Source organism: Emydura macquarii, unplaced genomic scaffold (assembly GCF_026122565.2).
Source record: "Emydura macquarii macquarii isolate MOO-44397 ecotype Brisbane River unplaced genomic scaffold, CSIRO-AGI_Emac_v2 contig_2897, whole genome shotgun sequence".
Lineage (NCBI taxonomy): Eukaryota > Metazoa > Chordata > Testudines > Chelidae > Emydura > Emydura macquarii.
The window spans coordinates 31,336,267-31,356,071 of NW_027133034.1; positions in this window are offsets into that span (position 1 = coordinate 31,336,267).

Genomic DNA, 19,805 nt, shown 5'->3' on the forward strand with positions numbered 1-19,805 from the left:
GAGACCAGAATTGCATATAGTATTCCAATTGAGGTCTTACCAGTGCCTTGTATACTGCCAGTAACACTGCCCTCTCTCTACTGGAATGCCTCACCTGTTGCATTCTTAGGATTGTATTAACCTTTTTCATGGATGCATCACATTGATGGCTCATAGTCATCCAGTGATTGACCAATACACCCAGGTCATCCTTTTCCTCCGTTGCTTACAACTAATACATCCCCAGCTTATTGTAAAAGCTCTTGTTGTTAGTCCCTAAGTGCATAACCTTGTCCTTTGAACTATTACATTTCTTCCCATTTCTATTACTTCAGTTTTCAAGGTTCTCCAAGTATTTTTGTTTGATATCCCAACTCTCCTACATATTGGCAATACCTCCCGGTTTTGTGTGATCCACAATTTTTATTAGCACATTTGCACTTTTTGTGCCAAGATCATTAATGAAAATGTTAAATAAGATTGGTCCCAAGACTGATTTTGGGAACTCCATTAGTAATCTCAATCCAGTCTGACAGTTCACCTTTCAGCATGTTCTGTTGTAGTCTCCCCTTTAAGTAGTTCCTTGTCCACCTTTTGATTCTCGTATTAATCCCCATCTTCTCCAGTTTAACTAGTAATTTTCCATGAGGAACTGTATCAGATGCTTTACTGAAATCCGGGTAGATTAGATTTATTGAATTTTTTTTGTCTAGAAAAATCAGTTATCTTCTCTAAAAAATGTCAGGTTGGTCTGGCACAGTCTAGCTTTTGAAAAACCATGGTGTGTTTTATCCCAATTACCGTTTACCTTGTCTTTAATTACTTTCTCTCTTGCAAATTTGTTTTAAGACTTGCATACAATTGAAGGCAAACTAACAGACCTGTAGTTTCCTGGATCACTCCTCCTTCTCCCCACTACTTAAATATAGGTACTATATTTGCAATCCCCCAGTCGTAGGACACGAACCCCAAATTTACAGATTAATTAAAAATCCTTGCTATTAGGCTTGAAATTTTATGTGCCAGTTTCTTTAATATTCTAGGACGGATATTATTCGAGCCCCTATGTTTTAATCCCATTAAGGTGCTTGAGTTTGACTTCCTTCTCAGACGTGATAATTTCTATCTTCATATCCTCATTGGCATTAGACATCTTGCCACTACCCCTAAACTCTTCATTAGCCTCATTAAAAATTGAGGCAAAGTATTTGTTTAGGTGTTGGGCCAGGCCTAGATAATCTTTAATCTCCACTGAATCCTCAATCACTTAGAGGTCTTACTTCTTCTTTCCTTGTTTTTTATTTATTTGTCTATCAAAACTTTTACTATTGATTTTAATTCTCTTTGCAAGGTCCAATTCTGCTCAGCTTTTGAAAGTTATCACTTTATTCCTACACTTTCTAACCTCCAAGAGGTAGCTTTCCTTGCTTATCTCTCCCATCTTCCATTCCTTGTAAGATTTCTGCTTTCTTTTAATCACTTGTTTGAGATGCTTGCTTATCCAGCTTGGTCTGCAACCCTTTCCTATGAATTTTTTCCCCTTGTGTGGGATGGAGACTTCAGATAGCTTCTGCAACTTTGACTTAAAGTAATTTCAAGCCTCCTCCATATTCAGACCCTTGAGTTCTTTAGTTCAGCCCACTTTCCTAACTAATTCCCTTTTTAAGGTTTGCCCTCTTAAAATCAAGGACCCTATTTTTGTTTATCTTCCACTCAGTTTAAATTAAATTAACTCATGATCACTCAAAGCTATATTTCAGTCAAGACTATTATTCCTATACATGTTTCCTATAATATCTGGGATCACTTCCTTCACCATTATTTCTAGTTCCTCCATTTTGTTACCCAGACACCTTGCATTGGTGTACAGACATCTAAAATGTTTCAGCTTGGCTTCACCCAGATTCCTCACTAGATTAGGTACAGTCATTTTACTGCCAGTATCATGTACCTGTCATTATCTGTGGTATTGGTACTATTTTTCCTCTTGTTGTCCTTTCTCCTATCTTCCTGTTCCTTTCTCTAGTGGTGTATCCCTTTTTACTTAATTTTCCTCGCACTCAGTATTAAAAACAGGCATGGAGATTACATAAGCATCTCCCAACTGTCTTCCCCTAAAGTCCTAGTTTATGTGCCAGCCTCCATCCCAGAAGTCTATTTCACTCCCTGGTCAGGTGGAGTCAACTTCTGTCCTCCTGGGGCTCTGAACTATGGCTTTCTTGTAGAACTAGTTTCTCTCCCATCTTCCATAGCTCTGGTTTATTTTTATATTTACTATTACAGCTTGAATATTCTTGGATACTCTGGCTACCACTGTGGTTCTAAAGGGTGTGTAGATCAAGATATTACATTCTATCAATGGCACTCCTACCCCTAAATATCACCTCATTTTCAGAAATAACCAGTGATTGCCAGACTGATTCAGCTGTCTATCTAATACCCATAAAGCTAGATATTTCTACATATTTTGTAGATGAAACATGGGTAAAGTCACATTAAAGACTAATCAAAGGAAAAATGTGACCTGGATATCTAAAAGATATTTTTAAGACCAAGTATTAGTGGTTTTGTTATAGGAATGACGCAACTACATTTTAAATCAATATAAAGTTCAATATTTTTTCCTCATTTGCAAGAATAGTGGCTTAGGAAGTATATTGAAAACACTTTGGGGCTGAAATAAATTGTCATAACTCCACTGAAGTGAATCTGGGTATGAAAATTTGCCTGTCCTTTTGTAACTATATAACAGAGGCAATTTCTTAAACATCAGTCCATTAGTGAGCCATCTGTTGATAAAGGGCCTGATTCAAAGCACATTGAATTCAATGGACAGTTCTTCATTGACTGCAATGGGGGGTTTATACCAGACCCTTCTTCTTTGAAATAAAGTTTGCAAAATGGAGTGAAGAAGACATATGCTACTGTTTTATAAATTGTGGGTTCATTTCCCATTTAATCGTTGAAGGAATTTTACTGCAAAATCCCAAAAGATCAATCCTCAGCTAGCGTTCAATTACATTTATTTACACCAGCTGAGGATCGTGCCCAAAGAATACAACACAAAATAAACAAAATCTTTAAGCCTTGTAATAGAATACATATTTCACGCATACTGGTAACTGCTACATTCTACTAGTGACTATGGTATAGGATCAGTGATTTTCCTGTCCTCTGCTGAGTTTCTAAGACCATGAGAAAGGCACTAATATGGTAAAAGTCATGTAGCATGAGTGACTTTCTATCATATTAGTGAAGTGAATTTTTATTGTATTTAAAAAAAAGCAGATTCCAAAATGCGATAGTAATTAACCAAAATGTTAAAAAGCCTTGTAAAAATCAATTGTGTAGTCTATATGGCTAGTCTGTTCTGTGCATTTGATTTCTGCTTCTGCCTCTCTCTCTATTTCCCTCCCCTCTGAAACACACACACTCACACTGCCCACTGCAGAAGTATCATTACCAATATCCTGTGGAACAACATCTGGGTATGACATCATTCGCATACAGTCAGTAGTTTGTATTCTTCAACAGAGACTTCCTGAAAATTGAAGTTGGTATTAACCATGGGTTCGAATGTTAATAAAGCACCCAAAATTCAATAATTCACTTCCAGCTTTACAATAACTTCAGTAGAAATATAAAGTACAGTGAATGAATCAACCATAAAGTGTTATCAGCTGTCTTCCTAAATATTTTCTGTTTTAGTTTTTGCACAGATGGAAAGCTTTTATTTGTGGCAGGCAAAACTGCCAGACATTACATGAGGTTTTGTTTAGTCTGTAAACAACATATTGGATATTTGTATGAGATATAATAAAAAAGTTTATTTTATAAAAATATTGAAGGTAATACACCAAACATAAAACGTCATCTGTGTTCTTTGTAGCATCATAATTCATGTGTAATTTACGTGTTACATTGCCTAGTCCAATTAATATCACACCATGCAAAGATACACCATCCAACAATGAAACATTTTGTACAAGATTGGGTTCTTCTTGCTCCAGCAACACATCTTGGTGTTCAGTAAAAGTGTCAAGTAATTGAAATATTGTAAATTGCCCACACAAGCTATGTTTTTGTCTTTTGCTTTGAACTTTCAGTATTGTGAAATGGAGACCAAATGACAATACTGCTCAAATGCAGCATCAGGCGACTGGGTAGTTATTGTATTCTGCAATGTTTTTTATTTTTTTTTTTTTGTAATCTTTGTTTTCATTGATAAAGCCAATACATTATATGAACTATAAGAATAAAAATATTTGTCAATGTATGCATAGCACACTTACCCAACTAACATTGGCTTCTTACCACCCTTCCTGTTTTTGCTAAGAATCTGGCTATGTTAATTACCAGCTGGATCCCTTCTGTTGTGACGAGATTTCCAAATTCCTACTACTTCTGTGTCTGTACAATTTTGAAATGTCAGAGAAGAACACCACTGGATTTTTGGCTTGGAAATTCCTCCTAGAACGAGAAGAGCCCAATCAAGTTTGGGGTACTAAATTATATTCTCAATAATGCATGTACTGAAAATGTAGTATAGGTTTTCTGATATATTTTTGAACTTGCAGCATTTTTGATTTTATGTTTTAAATTGGAAAGTTTCTTCTAGAGAAAAAAAATATACTTTTCTCACTCATTTGATAACGTCTTAGTTGTGAAGTGAAAAAGACGCACTTGTCATACCTCACTGTCCCATTACACAAACAAGCCATCCAAAGTTATATGCAATGCTATGCAGTTTTTCAGGAGCCTCCCTGTTCTAGGGCTCTCTCTCTCCACTTTCAGACTTCTATCCTTCTACTGCCCATTCCTCACTCTCCCTTATTTCTTATAGTCTTCTCTTTCACTCTTTTCTGCATATCTTCTTTCAAGTTGCCTCCCTCCCAGTTATTAGGTCTGTCTCTCACATACATCCCCTCACACAAATAGAGGTCAGGCCCTGTATCTCATCTATCCAGACCCTCAGATCTCTTTATTTTCTCTCTGCAATGTATCCTCTCTTTTTCCAGGCGTCTCACTTCTTTATGCAGTTTCTCGCTGAAATTTGTTTTTGAAGTTTTTTTGTAGAAGTATGGCAACTTTCAAGTCAGCTACAGAGTGTCCTGGGATATTGAAGTGCTCTCCTACTGGTTTATGGATGTTACCATTTTTTATGTCTGATTTGTGTCCATTTATTCTTTTGCGTAGTGACAGTCCAGTTTGGCCAATGTACATGGCAGAGGGGCATTCCTGGCACATGATGGCATATATTACATTAGTAGATGTGCAGGTGAATGAGCTCCTGATGGTGTGGCTGACGTGGTTAGGACCTGTGATGGTGTCACTAGAGTTGATGTGCGGGCAGAGTTGGCAACAGAGTTTGTTGCAGGGATAGGTTTCTGGGTTAGTGTTCTTGTTGTATGGTGGGTGTATGGTTGCTGGTGAGTATTTGCTTCAGGTTGGGGGACTGTCTGTAAGCAAGGATAGGCCTACTCCCACGTCTTGAGGGAGTGAGAGATCATCTTCTAGGATAAATTGTAGATCCTTAATGATGTGTTGGAGAGATTTTAGCTCTAGGTGATGGCTGTAGGTGATGGCTAATGGTGTTCTGTTGTTTTCTTTGTTGGGTCTGTCCTGTAGCAGGTGACTTCTGGGTACCTGTCTGGCTCTGTCAATTTGTTTCTTCACCTCCCCAGGTGGGTATTGTAGTTATAAGAATGTTTTATGGAGATCCTGTAGGTGTTTGTTTGTAGGTGATTTGAAAGTTGCCATACTTCTACAAAGAAACTTCAAAAACAGACTTCAGCGTGAAACTGCAGAGCTGGAACTCATATGCAAACTTGATACAATCAGACTGGGTCTGAATAGAAGTAATTGTCACTGTTCACACATTCTCATCTTCTAATCAACAGTTAAGAATAGGCCTCATCTACTCTAACTGAATTTACTTTGTTAGCACTTGCCCTCCCCATTGTTGTTTCTTAACCTTGGATGTATATATATACCTCCTATCTGTGATTTCCATTTCATGTATCTGACAAGTGGGTTGCAGCCCACGAAAGCTTCTGCCTGCAGAAATTTGTTAGTCTTTAAGGTGCTACTGGATTCTTGTTGTTTTTGCTGTAAACAGACTAACACAGCTACCCCTCTGGACCTTTTCACCATTGATTAGTAAGAAAAGTCTCAGGTGGCTTGGATATGTCAAGCAAATGCTGGATTACAGGATCCCGAAGAGTGTGCTGTACTCTGAAGCCCATGAATGATATAGAAAGAGAAGTAGACCGCTGTGCACATTTCAGGATGCTTGTAAAGATGACTTAGTATCTTTTGGAATCTCTGTGGATGGTTGGGAAAAGTGTGCAGAATGCTCTGGTTGGGAGAGTCAGCTTGTAGATGGAGTGAGGCATAATGAGGCGTTGTGAGGAAGATTGGATCAAGCTTTGTGATAACTGACATTAGAGGTGGAAGAAATCTGCTGCTCAGATTCAGAGCATTGTAAGTGCATGTGTGTGCACTACCTGTGGATGGGATAATCACTCACGCATTGGACTCAGCAGCCAAAGAACTCATCAGTGTATACACCTTGCTCTGTAAAGAGTGATGGTGCCATTGATTGATTAATCAGCCAACCAGCATGCAACATGAGTATTTCTAAATTTACTGACAGCAACTGGAATTACTTCTTAATTTTAAATGATGCTGAAAGTTCAAGGATTGATCTCCATTGACAATTGGGATATCTGTATATATGTTATCACACTTTGTTACATATGAATAGTGATGCAGAATGTCTCTCAGGGCAATACTTTAGAGCTATTCTGCATTATCTGAAGCTTCTTAGGACTAACGTTCCTCCAACTCCAACCCATAGTGGATAAAGTGAATGACCCAGCCATGCTGCAGATGCCATGGGAAAGAGCAACACCTCCTCTTAAGTATTCAGCTTTAAATAAGTATTTTAAAAAAATGTATCATTAATGATGAATATCAGAATTTCTCCCCTCATTTGTCTGAAACGAATTATGATAACACCTCAAACAGGTACCCACTGGACGTATAATACAAAAATTAAAGTACTCAGAATTTAAGCTTTACAAATATGTTTGTGTAACTGAATGTGGAGACTCAACTAAAATGTAATAAGTGATGGATGATGAGCTTCATAAATATGGATTAAGGAATTGATAGCAGACTATATCTAAAAATAAACCAGCTGAACAAACCATTGAGATTATTCTGTCCACTAGTGTAAAAGATAGTCTGCTTCTACATTTTAGCACCGGAGGCACATTTAAGAACAAGTAATACATTTAAATTGGTTTGTAAATTCTGTATATATTCTGAGTCCCAGGGGAATGAGGTTGAGCATAAATCCTCATGCACAGATGCAGTGTCTTCAATGCATAGCTCACTCAGATGGGATAATGAAGTGTTAGTTTTGGATTTTTAATGACAATGTACACCATAAAAATTTATATAGGTAATGTGGGATTTAGGACAGACTATTGATGGGCAGGCTAACTGGGCTCTTACGGTGTCTGGATGCTACTGCATTTTCTTATTACACCTTGGTCAGGAAAGTTTGTAAGAAAGCCCATGACGTAATCTCATTAACAATTTATTTCTCAATCTGCATCAATTTGTTATAAATTCCAACAGAATGTGGAATTTACAAAATAAATGGAAAGTAAGGAACAGTAGTTCCTAAACAACAGTCAATGAAGAAGCCTAAGAGGATAGTTCTATGTTTCTGAATTTCAGAGATCAGATGCCCAGCAACAAAAATAATTTGACATGGTTCTCAGTTCTTTTCTAATGTCTATATGGATTATTCCTTCCAGCTCATGTAAAATAGAAGATGATAAACCCAGTTTTTAAGAAATCCACAGAAGAGAGACATAGAAGAGAGCTATAAAGACAAGGAACAGAAAGATGGTGTGGTAGACTGGAGACAATGTATAAGAGAAGACATGGGAAAAGACCCAGGTTCAGGCATAATTTAGGAATTCCCATATTATGAGAAAAAACATAGAATCATAGAATTGTAGGACTGGAAGGGACCTCAGAATGTCTTCTAGTCCAGTCCCCTTCTAGGTCCAGTCCAGGACCTAGCATTATCGAGACCTTGACAGGTGTTTGCCCAATCTGATCTTAAAAATCTCCAGTGACAGAGATTCCGCAACCTCCCTAGGCAATTTATTCCGGTGCTTAACGACCCTGACAGTTTGGAAGTTTTTCCTAATGCCCAGCTTAAACCGCCCTTGCTCAATTTAAGCTTTTTGTTCTATCCTCCGAGAATGAGAACATGTTTTCTCCCTCCTCCTGGTAACAACCTTTTATGTACTTCAAAACTGTTATCATGTCCCACCTCAATCTTCTCTTCTTCAGACTAAACAAACCCAATTTTTTCAGTCCTCCCTCACACGTCATATTTTCTAGTCCTTTAATCATTTTTTTTTGCTCTTCTCCGGACTTTCTCCAATTTGTCCAATCTTTCCTGAAATGTGGCGCTCAGAACTGGACACAATACTCCAGTTGAGGCCTAATTGGCATGGAGCAGAGTGGAGCAATTACTTATTGTGTCTTGCTTATAACACTCCTGCTAATACGTCCCAGAATGATGATTACTTTTTTTGCAATTGTGTTATGCTGTTAATTCATAGTTAGCTTGTGATCCACTATGATCCCTAGATCTCTTTCCACAGTACTCCTTCCTAGGCAGTCATTTCCCATTTTATCTGTGTAATATAGTAATATATCTCTTTTAGGAAGAGTAACTTTCATATTGTGGAAAACTGTTAAAATAGATCACAACATAAATCAATTTACCTTCTAACTCTTTCCATATTTTTCCTTTGCCAGTGATAGATGCTTAAAGCAAAGGCATTGAACTGATCCAGCAGAGTGGTCATAAGACTGAATTTGTGGCATCACTGTCACCTATGTGGCTACATGCTGTGATCTCATTAAAAGGATAATTCTCTGCTAGCTATTTCCAGCTGGAATCCATATACAAAGTGGATGTATCATACTGCAGAATCTAATTCATCTGGCAGGAGGGTGTGTGACTCCCACTGGGGATGTAGCAGTCCTTGCTGGAACAGAGAAGTTCAGCTTTCACTTTCCTACACCAGAAAGGGTGAATCTGGCTCTTAATGGGTGTTCCTGAGCAGTGAAGGAGTTAAAGTTCTATTTTTAGTTCTTCTTCTGTTAAGCGAAGAAACAAAAGGAGTTTCTGAAAACAAATCCAGGTATAAAAATAAAATCCAATACTTATTACATTTTTTATGGTTTTGAGGTTCCACAGCACTTAAAACGGGTTTGCAAAATTTGTAATGATGCCTGACATACCTCATTCACCTTACAACCTGCCATTTTATTATGTAAAACAGCACATGGGAGATGCCTTGTAAATGTATTTAAGAAGAACAGTGCACTTGAAGGACTATAATCTGCATCTATTTTGTGTAAATTAGGTAATAAAACTTCTACAAATCATATTGACAGGTTATGCAAGCAAAACTGGTATGTGAGCTCCTATAATAATAAAAAGGCATAAAGTACAACTATCATAATCAAATTGTTGCTAACAAGAGAGATTGCAGAATCTTTACCCCTTTGTGTTTACTACATAAATGTACCACTGGCCCAAGCAACATTAAAACATAAACTATGACAAAGAGCAGTAGGCACCATTACTTTTAAAGGATAATTGATGTTGTAATTCATCATTCCCAATTAGGTGCAACTACCATTTAACTTAGCAGCCAAATGAAAGTGTTAAAGTAGGGTTCTATTACTAAACTCTCAACTCCCTCTGCCTGCTGTTTTAAATGCGTCAAGTGTAGACTACTAGACTAGACAAAACCTGGGATAACACTGTAGCACAGCTATTCTGCACTGGCCGTAAGACAAAATGAATGAGGTCTCTTCTCTTATTTCTATGATTCTCTCCAATGGTCTTATATGACCATCTGAATGATCAGACTACTGCTTTTTCTAAGTATTTCAAACCTTGCACACAGTAGTTCAGTAACAGTACTGTCAACATTCTAATATTGTCAGGTAACTTTGAATAACTACATGAGCCCACAAATAAATTAGAAACAATTTTAGAAACAAAAATTCTATTCCAAGATTCTTGGCTGCAGCTGAAGAGCTCCCAGTGCAACCCTGGAGAAGGGTTGCAAAGGTGGCTTGCAATCACTTGCTCCTAGGTCACTTGTTGCTTGTCCTATCACCAGGCATAATTTAGAGCATCCTGAAGAGTGATCTAAAATTATGTCATATGCCAATTAACCGCAAGATGTCATTATCATGGTTAGGGATTACCAGAGTATAGACAAGCCCCTTTTTCCTGACCATGCTTTCTTTCTCCCAGCAACACTTGCTGACCTGGCTGAAGGGATCGCTTGGTGCTTAGAAGACACTTTGTTGGCTCTATGCCACTGGAAGATTCCTTACACTCAGGTCATCTTCCCGGTGTGCCAGATTTAAATCCACTTTGCTTCAGCCAATGCGGCATAAAGAGGCCCTAGCATAGTGGAAAATTATGACTTTTCAACAAAATAAAAAATATCTGAACACTGAAAAATTTCTGGCTTTCGGCTGAAAACAGAAAAATGTCCACCAAAACCCAAAGCATTTTTGGGAAAAGCCACCATATTGCCTCATGGAAATTGTAGTTCGGGTGCCACATGCCCCATTCTTCTTGTTTCCACTGTGGGACAGTTTTTGCAGCTTGACTTCATATCCCATGATGCACCATTGCCAGGATCTCCCTACATGCAAAACAGTGGCTCAGCATGAGGGAGGCCATGGTGCATCATGGAAGATATAGTCCAACCAAGGATCCTGGTCCATAGAAGAAAATGGGAGCATAAGCATCCAACAATCCCATGAGGCACTGTAGCAGCATTTTCAAATCAAAATTTTCAGTTTTATCAGAGATTTCTCACTGTTCTGTTTTCACCAAAACTAAAACTAACTAATTAACTAATTAAATAAAATATTCTGAAGAAAATGCCTCTTCCCATCTTGTAAAATATATATTCTTTGATAACAGCAGCTCTACAACTCATTCTGGAATAGGTTCTTTCTGACTAATACATCATGCACAATAAGGATTCTGCATCAGAACTTAGTTAGAATTTATGGTCTTGATGTTGCATGAGCCAATAAAAAAAACCCGTTCCCTCTTTCAGAGCTGTCTTGGCTTTGCTGTAGTAGCAGGAGTACAAAACAGTAAAATATATATTTGAATCAATGAAGTAAACAGATATGGCTGAATCCACATAGCATCCCTAATTGACTAAAGAAGTGCCATTATCATACAGTCTCTTTTCATAGTAGAGCTACACTTCAGTAACCATTATTAAACTTAATGGAAAACTTCATTACTAAAGTTATAATTAAGAGAAAATAAAAACCATCTTGTCTGTGGAACTGTTGCGTTTTAACAGAGTTGAAGAAAAACTTTTAATCTGTCATCTTGATTTTGCCCAAGAAGTTTAGGAATTCAACCACGTTACAACTGTTGAACACTTGAAGCCAAGTTATTTGTTCAAGATGGATACCTGCTAACTACGGTCTGCACACAGCAAGGAGAAAATGAAAGATGTTCTCTTTAGATTGTATTATACTAAAGCAAACGGAGTCCTTTGCACTCAAGCATGGCTTACCCGAATATTAGTAGTCTTCCCTCACCCTGCTGTCAAAGATACATAGCTCAGCTAGGAAGTCAGTTTAATTGGATTTTGATTTTCACTGAAGTTAAAAATAGTTAAATCACCTTGCTGCCAAATCAGTAACTATCAATTGCTGATTCCACTCTCCTTGCAAAAATCTCAGGCAAAAATTTTGTGTGTAATAGACATGTTAAGTAAACAGTGTTAACCACTTCACAGATCCGTTATGTTAATATATTGCTCATCCGGCTTTATCAGACAGAATGAAGTGAACCTAGAAGTTTTTCATATATTAACTGTAAATTACACTTAGCTCGGCTAATAAAATTTTATTGTCATGGAACTGTTTTCCACTTCATGTGCATTTAAGAGATTGAAATGTAAATTATTGTAAGCTACCTGTATCTCATTATAGATGTCTGAGCAAATGAGATTTACAAGATTGAAAAAATGAACTAAATATTCTCTTGGGACACACAGAGCTATCACTTTTTCCCACCATGGTCACGGAATCACAAAGAGAGAAAAAGACAGTGAAAAAGTAGGTCTTAGTCCTCTTGTAAAGCTGCACCATTCCATTCCTAGTCATGAAGGTTTATTAAACAAAATATTGCTTTGTTTTGTTTACTGGCTCATCTAATTTTATTTTAATTTCTCCCATAAAATTTTGAACCTCTTTAAAGTCATAATCATGGAGCACAAAGATCTAGCATGTATGACCAAGACAGACATTAGAGCTTCTCTAGTTGTTACTGTGTTGTAGGATCAGACACAGTGTCCCTATTTCTTCAGTTTTACTCAAGTGATGAGGTGGGTGAAAATTTGGGCCTGATCAATAAGCTTGCTTTAATAAGGAGTGGAGAATCAGGTCTAATGAGAATATATCTTTTACAAAACACTCAGATGGTCTAGAAATAGTACCACGTAATTTAATATATATCTAAGATAACTGTGCTGTGACTAAACATAACTAAAGCCAAGTGACATTTTTCAAGTTAAATACACATAAAAACATATTAATGCTAATGACAAGGAATGGAAAGTCTATGTGAAAACCAGTATAAAAATCAGAAAGAATAATTATATAATGAACAAATCTTTCGTCTAATCATAAGAATGTCTTTTACTCTATTAATAGATGCAAGCCATGTACTGTACGCTGGCTGCTATCTTTGGGTACGTCTACACTGCAATAAAACACTCATGGCTGTCCTGTGTCATCTAACTCAGGCTCTCAGGGCTCAGGGTGTGGGATTATTAAATTGCAATGTAGATGTTTGGCTTGGGATGGATCCCAAGCTCTGGGACGCTAGATGTGGGGAGGGTCTCAGAGTCCAAATGTCTACACTGAAATGTTATAGCCCCACAGCCTAAACCCTGCAAGCCCTAGCCACTGACACAGGCCAGTTGCAGGTGTTTCATTGCAGTGCAGATGCACCCTTTGTTAACACCATTTCATTGTATCAGGTATGTTAGAATTATTCTCTTCAAACACGAAATGCTTGAAACAATACTTCCAGGGATGCAATTACAATGAGGTTGCAGCAAAATCTTGATTTTGTTCTAATATGTAAACAAGTTAGACTTTTAACGATAACAACAATATTCAGTTAGTGGGCAACGGTGACCTTTAACTGACAGTTCCAGTAAGGTATTTACTGACTATATGTCTGAACCTACACACCTGATTCAGGCAAAATTTCCTTTGATGTCATTGGGAGCTCTGCCTGAGAAAGGACTCCATGTTTATCTCCTTTATATTTGCTCCATTGTGGAATAAAGTAGAATTCCATTAGGAGAGCTAGACAATACTGGCAAATGTTGCCCCCTTTTCCGGTTTGCTAATTGTCTGCCAGCAGATGTTTTTCTCAAATGTTTTTATTATTTGAAGTTATTCACAAATTTCTTCAGTGCATAATTCATGGTCTGCAAATCATTCACTAACAGTTTGCTGGGAATATTTTAACTTTGAACTTAATTTCATGTCACATGGTATTCTCTCTGCTTCTTGTTTGACTGACTGATGGAACTAATGAACTCAGTGTGAAATGAGAATTTTGTATTTTACAATCAAATATTACATTCATAGTGTTTAAGGCCAGATGGGACAACCAGATCATCCAGTGTGATCTTCTGTACATCATAGGCCACTTAATACCCAACCAGCCACCTCCCCACCAAGCCCAATGTCCAAAATTAGATAAAAGTATTACAACTATTGGGACACTAAACTATTGTATACCACAGGCGGAGAACAAGAGGGACTGAGATGCACCACTGGCTAGGGTACTTGCAACGTCAGGGAATTGACTTATTGAGATATATCAAGATGATCCTAGCAAATGAACAAGCTGAAGAGGAAGATGAAGCCTCCTACCCCAAGGTCCCTGCCAATCTGATCTGAGGAAAATTCCATTGTCATCCTGAATATGGCAATGAATTAGACTTTGAGCTTGTGAGCAAGACCCACCAGTCAAGCATCTAAGAAAGAAAATTCTCAGTACTACATCAGAGCACCAGTCACAGAATCATAGAAGATTAGGGTTGGAAGGGACCTCAGGAGGTCATCTAGTCTAACCCCCTGCTCAAAGCAGGACCAACCCCAACTAAATCATCCTAGCCAGGGCTTTGTCAACCTAGGCCTTAATAATGTCTAAGGATGGAGATTCCACCACCTCCCTAGGTAATCCATTCCAGTGCTTCACCACCCTCCTGGTGAAATTTTTTTCCCTAATATCCAGCCTAGACTTCCCGCACTGCAACTTGAGACTATTGCTTCTAGTTCTGTCAGTCCATCCTGTCAAGTGTTTCATTTCCAGCTGTGGCCATCTCTGATATTTCAGAAGACAGAGCAACAACAAAAACAGAAAACATTAGGGAAAAAAATTCCTTCCTGGCCCCCTACAGGTGACCAGCTGAAGTTCTGAAGCATGGCATTCTAGGATAACAAGACATGAATCCAAAGAGACCCCCCTCTCAGGCTGCTGAGACCAGTCCCTCACCACTGCAGGCAACTCCATCATACAATTCCACTCATACATTTATCAAGCTCTATCTTAAAACAAATTTGGGTGATTACCTCCACAACGCCTGTTCCAGAAATCACTCCTCTGATGGTTAGAGACCTTCTTCTAATTTCCAGCCTAAATTTATTCATGGCCAGTTTATACCCATTTGTTCTTTGGCCAACACTTTCCTTTAGCTCACCCTCTCTGATATTTTCCTTCCTTATATATTTATAGAGAACAATCATATCTCCTGTAAGCCTTCATTTTGTTAGGCTAAACAAGGCAAACACTTTTAGTTTCCTCTTGTAAAATATAGTCCCTCCATTCCCCTGATCATCCTTGTAACTCTCTCTTCTCTGCGCCTGTTCCATTTTCTTGAACATGGGTGACCAGACACAGTATACCAACAGAGGGCTTACCAGTACCTTGTATAATGGCATTAATAGTTCCCTATCTCTTCTGAAAATTGCATGCCTGACAAGCCTCGGATTGCATTTGCATCTTTCACATCCACCACATATTAGAGGCTCAGAGTCATTCTGTGTTTGACACCTAGATTTCTCTCCATTGTTTGTTTCAACTGATGATCCCCCAGTTTATGGCAGAACTTCTTGTTATTAGTCCCTAAGTGCACTTTGTACTATTAAATTTCATCCCATTTCTATTATTCCAGTCCTCAAGGTCATCCAATTGTTCCTGAACAATATTATGATACACCACTGTATTTGTGTGATCAGCAAACTTAATTAGCACACACCTACTTTTTGTATCAAGGTCATTAATAAAAATATTAAATAAAACTGGTCAAAGACCAATCTTTGAGGAACTCGATTAGTAACTTCCCTTCAGCATGATAGTTTACTTTTCAACACAACCTATTGTTTTCTCCTCCTTAGCCAATTTATTACCCTTTTTACAATTCTTGTATTAATCCCCATTTTCTCTAATTTAAATAAGTATTTCCTGTGTGTAACTCTGTCAAATGCTTTATTCCAGTCTAAATATTTTAAATCTACTGCATCCCTTGTCTAAAAAATAGTTACCTTATCAAAGTTTAGGCTGGCACGATCTACCGTTGGTAAACCCATGTTTCATTGCATCCCCTTTTCCATTTATCTCCATGAATTTAATTATTCTTTCCTTCAAAATTTGTTCTAGAGGCTTGCATACTAATGAAGTCAGATTAGAATGTCTGTAGCTACCCAGATCATGTTTTTCCCCTTTCTGAAAAATAGGTACAATATTAATTATTCTTTAGTTACATGGTACCACTTCCAAATTTACAGATTATTATAAATTCTTACTACCAGACTTGCAATCTCATGTGCCAGTTGCTTCAGTATTTTGGGATGGAAATTATCTGTTTCCCTCCCCACCCTCAGTTTGAGCACATTAAATTCTTTAAGTTTTGCTTCCACCTCAAATTTGGTAGTTTCCACTTCTCTAAACATATTTCCATCAGTTATCCTGTCTTCCTGACCATATTATTTATTAACATCCTTAATGAAAACTGAGGCAGAGCCATACCAAGATTATTTTTATTTTCCACCCCATCCACATAACATAGCAATCCAACCTCTTAATTCCTCGGCTCACTATTTATTTTAATTTCCCTAGTAATGTCTATTTCAACTTAAATTTTAGCAATTCTCACTTTATTCCTAACATTTTCTTTCTTTCAAGATGTAGTTGTCTTTGCTAATTAATCCCATTTTCCCATGTTCTTTAGCTCTTGACTGACTCCTAATAATGTTTTTGAGCTGATTATTCATCTATTTACATCTGGACCCCTTTCCTGCAAGTTTAATTCCCCTTGCTAGGAAGCAAATTCTAGATAGTCATTTTCACCTTTGACTTTAAGTCTCCTTCACAGTTAAGTCCTTGAGTCCTTTAGTCCAGGTGACTTCTCTAACTAATACCCTTAATCTTTCAAAGTCTGGCCTTTTGAAATTAAACAACATAATTGCTGATCTGGTTTTGATACTCCTCCCATTTCATTTAAACTGAATCAAGAAGTGATCACTTGATCCAAGGTTATTTCCTATAACCAGTTCTTTTATAATGTCCTCATTACTTACCAAAATCAAGTCTAAAATTGAATGACCTCTTTTGATTGAGTGACTATTTGGTGAAGAATCCTCAGATGATATAATCTGGCAGAGCTCGACTGACATCAGCAGAGTGCTACTGATTAATACCAGCTAAAGTGCTGACCCGGTGGCGTTAAAGTGTTGTAAGTTAGATCAGAGTCAGACCCAAGAAGGGTATAATTTAAATACTTGTCTCTAGTTCTTTTTCCACCCTCACCCCACAATTCTTCCTTTACCTTCTGCTTCACACATTACCAGAAAGAATCAATCCCTTAGAGCATTACGTTCAAAATAAGCATCTTGCATTCGAACTCTGAAGCAAAATTTAACTGGATCAGTTATCTTTTGAGTCAGCACGATACCCAGTGAAGCTAAGTTTTAGGATCCAACATTAGAACAGTCTCTCAGAATGAATAAATATGTGGAGAAATACCTATGCCAGGTTTTGTATAATATGTACAAGCATGTGATGGAAAGGTATTTTTAAAAGGAAATAAACTTTTAATTATTCTGTAACATTAAATCTTCATCAACAAGTGATCAGATAATTCAGAAAGGTTTCACAGAGTTTGCAGTTGTAAGATAAGAGTCACCAGAATTCATAAGAAATATGACATACTTATTAAAATACAGAAAAGAAACTAGTTTCAAACAAATGCTTAGAAAAGCTTAATAAAATATGCATGTAAAAGCAAGTCGTCTGTCTAAAAGTGCTATGTTTACCATAAAGTACATACAAAGTAATCTTATATGACTCAGATGCTATGAAAAGTCTATATTAACATATATTTATTTTATATATACTGTAACTCCATTCACATTGAAAATTGTGTATCACTGCCATGCTCAGAAACTCCTTGAAAGTTATGGTTTAGATTTTATTATCCTATTAACTTGTTCTGACAAAACTCAGCTAGGAATTTAAAAAGTCTTTTTTTCTTCTAATGTTCCATTAAAGATAATCCCCCCCAAACCCTGGTACTCTTGCCTTCTCTAAATTGTGCCCAAACTCACTCTATATTGCTGAAAAAGTTTGCACACTCAATCAAAAAATAAAATTATTTCATGTGAATTACACTCCGATCGTAGAATTGATGCACAATTTTGATTCCATAGCTTTTTCTCACCACCTATTGTTTGCTGGTATGTGCCAAAAAGAGAAAGCAGTACTTGACCTGCACTACTAAGTAACAACATGCAGAGTTAACATAAAATTCTAGATGCCAAATGGACAGGTTGTTTTGCAGTCAGTATGCAAAAGTGCATCAGAAAAGTGTGGAGAACATAGATATGCTTTCTCTATGCAAACAACCCCTCTAACAGACAATGGGGCTATAAATAAGACCAACTGAACTGTAAAGGAGAGAAGCTAACATAGCTCAGGATAAAACTTTTGCATTTACTGTGAGAATTGGGAAATCACCCAAAGACGCATGATGTAAAAGACTGTGTCGTATCATTTCACATGAAAAAGAAAAAGAATTTGCCCACTTTGTTTTGCCTTAGAAGTACCTATTTGTGAACAATATTGCAAAGTTAAGTAGTCTTGCAAAGAGAAGCTAGACAATTTACCTCATTGTCAGCATTAGGTTGCTGATATAAGTGGATTGAAACAGCAGATTTGGACCATAAATTAGAAACTCAGTATACCTTTAATAGTAAGGAAGCTACCTTAGAAGAAAAGATGTTTTCCTATACTATTATTAATTATTGTTATTTTATTATTACTATTTGTTATTTGTACTGCCATCACACCTAGGAGCCTCAGTCATGGGTCAGGAATCTACTCTGCTAGACACAGTATGGACACAAAATGAAAAGACAGTCCCTGCCCCAAAGAACTTACAATCTAAATATGCAGTCAGTGGTCAAAGGATTATCATTTAGCTTCTAAAATAGAAATCACACAATAGCCCTAGATAGTACTATTCTCTAAGTGTCATTCACTCTATGCAAAAGACCCAGCTGATCTGTAACTGACTTAAGTGGGACTCTAATGGTACATAGCCCTCATGCTGACTCACTCCACAGGGGTCAATTCCATTCTCTAAGCATATCTAGATTATGGGCCTGAATTTCCACTGCTTTGCACCTTGTGAAATCATTTACACTTGTGCAAAATGAATGCTATATAGGTGAAAAATGCATCCAAATCAGATTGGTAGCATTTTTACACCACACTGCATTCACTCTGTACATGTCTGAATGACTATCAAAAGGTCAAAAATAATGGAACACCAGGTCTTATGTTATCACTGTGGGGCAGTTCTCACATAGAGGTACGTGGGTTGGTGTGAATACTTGTTCTGTACTGGTTAGGGGACTGACAAAGCCCCTACACTTGACAGGAACTATTCCAAATACTTTTTGATCCAAAACATGAATAAGGGTGTGTGGGAGCTGAACAAGAGCAGTCCCTTGGAGACCCCATGACCGCAATCACAGAAATCAATTGTTTGGTTTGAATAAAACATAAATGGGGCATCAGCAGTACAAAAAGCAATCAACAAATCACTCCAGAAAATATTTCACTCAAAAGCTTCTCTAATCTACAGCTATTAGAGGCGTCTTGCATACATGCAATAATTAAAAAAAATAAACCAAAAACCAACCCTGCATCTTTTAGGGCAGAGGTGCAGTTTAAACTTTTAACTTCTGAAAGCTTCTGGACCATATGGATAACAAATTATATCTTTATTTCAGAATCTGATTAATTGAATGTGGCTAATGGAAGCCCAGTGGTTTCTCTCTCATTATTTTCATGAATATATTTCTGGAAGTTGGAAATCTACTTTCCTGATACTCCATGACCATTTAAGCTTCCTTAATGTTATAAGTGAATGAAGATTCTTCTTTGTTGCACATTTTAGAGATTGGTCATTAGCTTTATTACAGATTCAGCTGTCATTTTATTGTGAAAAAGAAATTAGTGCATGACTTAAAACATTTATTTCAGTTGCTTTTCAATAAGTCATCCAAAGGGCAGGTGCCATGTAGCTGGCTTTAGCAAAGTCTTGGATAAAACGGCCTCAGTCTTACAATCCTTATACAGG